Source organism: Girardinichthys multiradiatus, unplaced genomic scaffold (assembly GCF_021462225.1).
Source record: "Girardinichthys multiradiatus isolate DD_20200921_A unplaced genomic scaffold, DD_fGirMul_XY1 scaffold_44, whole genome shotgun sequence".
NCBI lineage: Eukaryota > Metazoa > Chordata > Actinopteri > Cyprinodontiformes > Goodeidae > Girardinichthys > Girardinichthys multiradiatus.
The window spans coordinates 71,710-75,362 of record NW_025917697.1 but is presented as its reverse complement, the minus strand read 5'-3'; the positions used below and the strand labels follow the sequence as shown (position 1 = coordinate 75,362).

At 46.3% G+C, this 3,653-nt stretch overlaps 1 long non-coding RNA gene across 1 annotated transcript; it reads right to left on the bottom strand.

The window, feature by feature from the left end:
- Positions 1-468: 468 nt before the first annotated feature.
- On the bottom strand, positions 469-1,178 carry LOC124865214. The gene is made up of 3 exons (XR_007037505.1): positions 828-1,178; positions 663-707; positions 469-587 (listed from the first exon to the last, which is right to left on the bottom strand). It is a non-coding gene; the product is annotated as an uncharacterized LOC124865214 (long non-coding RNA).
- Positions 1,179-3,653: the final 2,475 nt, after the last annotated feature.

The window sequence follows — 3,653 nt, the reverse complement described above, 5'->3', positions numbered from 1 at the left end:
TCCATCCATCCATCCATCCTTGCACTTAACCAGTAGGTGGGGTCAGTCCATCAGAGGACCCCACAGAGGCACAGAAGACAGAAAGCCGTTAGCATACACACTCACACGGGTCAATTACAGTGGTCCATTAACCTGACATGAAGGTTCACTGGACCCTAGGAGGAGAACCCTCAGCTTCACTGGGAGAACAAACCCCCTCCACACAGGACAGGACCGACCCGGGCTCAAATCCAGGGTCTTCTTGCTGTGAGGCAACAGTTCCAGCAGCTGTCCCAGCCCCGAGCTAAACCCTGGTCCCCCAATCTCATCAGATATTTACTGCAGGTAAAATGTCTAAAATTAGTCCCTCACAGTGAGAACAGAGATGTTCTTGATCACCCCCACCTCCCCCCATTGATTGTTAGAAGAACTGATCTCTTTCATTTCTCTGATTCCCCAAAGTAAAGAGAAACTTTCCTGTTTGGTCTTACCTGGCATCATGTCTCTGAGGAGGGCCAACATCTTCAAGGTGGAGATGAAGAATGGGATGATGACCACCAGCTGAAACAGAGTCCGGCTCGGAGAAAACGGAGAGATACAGAGCCTGACTGGATGAGAACAGAATAAAGGTTTCAATTCTGTTGTTGGAGAACCCGTGATGGGTTTTACTTTAATCAACTGACCTGTAAAGCCCAGTCCAATCAGCAGAACCAGCAGTCCACCCATACCTGTAACAGGAAGCCCTGGAGGTTAGGTCTGTTTCTGCAGGTAGAACCCTGACTGGACTCAGCTTTCTGCTGTCAGATCCAGCTGCTGGATTAAATGATTAGATGTAGTGAAGGACTCACCGAGCAGCACCATGATGGATGGAAGCTTCATCATGTCTGAACCAAGATCAGTGTGAACTTCACCACTTCTCCTTTCCTAGACTCAAACTGCAGGAGGGGGTTGGTGTAGCTAGAGGTGTGAAAACCATGTTCTCCAAAATGACGCTCATGGTAACCTCACAGTTCAGAATAAAGAATGAAAGCCAGACATTGTCAAAGCACTCAGATAAATACTTGGCTTACAGCATCTATGCTGGTGGAGTCCTGAAGAAGGCCTGCTTTCTCTGAGAGGAGTTCCTGCTTCTCCCCTCTGGGCTCCTGAGGACCAACAAGAACTGGTATACCTTTACCTTCAGACCAGCCTGCTCTGGATGCTGAACTGCTGGTAATGTTCTTGCACTGACTGAAGCCTTTTGGACTTCAGTTAATTGATGGTTAGTGTTGTTGCGGTTGCTGTCCTACACTGAGGAGTAATGTAGGAGTAAAGGGTTACCCACTGAGGGACACAACAAATGACCCTGACTCATTTCGGACCTTTTAGAATCAGTTCTGTCTGAAGTCCATCAGATAGTTACTCCTGAAAGCTGTTTCTAGAGTTCTCGGTCTCTGTAAGCTATCTGTTCAGAATCAGTTTCTGTCTCTTTTCCTTCCTCATTTTGATTTTATAACACATTGAAAGTCAAACTATCTGCATGTTCTGAGCCTGGTTCTGGTTCTGCTGGAGGTTTCTTTCTGTTCTCCTTTTCGCTGTTGCTGCATGTATTCTGAGTCGAGAGATTGCAGCAACGACTAATTCCAAAGTGCTGTGAGTCACTAATACACGGAGGTGTTGTTGGACCTCAGTGTCATGCTATGGGATGTCCAGAACAAACACCAGGTGGTTCAAGAATGTATTTGGTACCAGGCTGCCTTGGGCCAAAGGTCGAGGACAGAGGCAGAGCTGGGAGATTCTGCTGGATCAACCTAAGGGTGAACTGGGACCACCTGGCAGAGGGTACCATTCTGAGGTTCTTCATCTCCAGGATAGTTTCTCATCTTCTGAGGGAGGCTTGGGCCATGGAATCCAAAAGGACCATGTTCAGGACCTCCATTTCAGATATGACGTCCAGGAACTGTGGACTGAAGGCCATTGGTGCTTTTTAAGACAGTAACCAGAGGACAGCAGCAGTGTAAAGCTTGGTTCTGATAACTCCTGAAACACCTGACAGGTGCCTGATGGTCAGATTAACACGTTTCCATGGCTACAGAAGCTTCAACTCAGGGGTAGGGGGGATCTAAGAGGGTATGGAGGGCTTCCTCTTGGCCTTATGAAGGTTTCTATAAGGTTTTTTTTTTCTTAAAGATTTTTTTTTGGCACTAGAGGCCTTTATTTTTGACAGTAGACAGACAGGAAGGAGGGGCCAAGAGAGGGGGAGACATTTGGCAAAGGTCACCGGGTCCGGGACTACATCCCTGCTGCTGCTGGAAGTCTTTGAGATTTTTACCAGGGAAGTTCTTTGCTTTTAGCTTCCATCTTCCTCCTGATGTTTCCAGAACTTTAGTTCTAAACTTTGTTTTAACCCACTTTGCTTCAGGCACCAGATCAGAGTCAAAAGTATCAGGATTCTTCCCTTATGGGCCAAAGGTTCTGCTTGTGGGATTTACTGGGCTGGTCTGAGTATTTCAGAACCTGCTGTTCTACATGAAATCATCTCGGAGGTTTACAGATCATGGTCTGAAAAGAGAAACATCCAGAGAGCAGCAGCTGTGGGGAGTGAAATGCCTTGTTAAGGTCAGAGGTCAGAGGAGGGCTGACTGGTTCCAGATGATAGAAGCGCATCAGCATCTCCAAAAATCACTGGTCATCTAAGGGCAGGAAACTAAGGCTGGATTCACAGAGACTCCCCAGAATCCGACCAGAACAAGGTGGAAAATGGTTTTCTGGTCCAATGAGTCTGGATTTCAGCCACAGCATCCTTATGGTCGGGTCAGAATGTGGTGGAACCATCATGAAAGTATGGATCCATCCTAGCTTGAGTCAATGTTTCAGGCTGCTGCCGGTGGTGGTGATATTATATGTGGGGGATGTTTCCATCCCACACCTTCACATCTCCATCTCTTCAGAACCATAGTGGACCTGTCTTCTGGTATCTGCTTCCAGCAGGGTGATGAACACAAAGCTCAGATCATCTCATCTCTCTGGAACAGAACTTTTCTCCTCATCGGCTCCTGTTGGAGAAGATACATGAAGAACATCTGCTCTTCACAGCAAGTCTCTTAGTCATGTGAAGTCAATACATTGACCTCATGCTTGTTCTGGTGTTCACGTATGAAATTCATTTTAGTGGACAGGATGTCCTGACCTTCTTCACACAGCTACATGTCAGATCTTCTCATCTAAAACCAGAACTGTTCCTCAGGAGGAATTAATCTTTGGTCCAGCTCCATGAAGTTCTCACAGCTCCATGAAGGCCTCATAGACACAAGTTTAGCTGTTTAACTGGATTTATTTATACATCATTACATCATGACTCCAGGTTCTCCATCTTCACATCAAACATCTTAGAAGGTTTCCATAAAGACAACATGACATTTACAGTAAAACCTGCAGCTGCTTCTGCAGGAGATAACATGGACTGATTAATGGATCATCATGAGCAGCTCCATATAAGCAGATGTTTTGGCAGTTTGCAGCTCTGGAGCATGCAGGTGTTACCTCCAAGATGGAAGAACATCAGAACTCCATAGTGAAGAAGCTGCTGCTGTCCACCGATGTAGGAAGGGTTGTTGAGGACAGTTCTTGTAGAAAAACTGCTCAAAAGTGATGTTCAGTGGTGATATCTTCAATGATACCAGGAAACCGTTCCA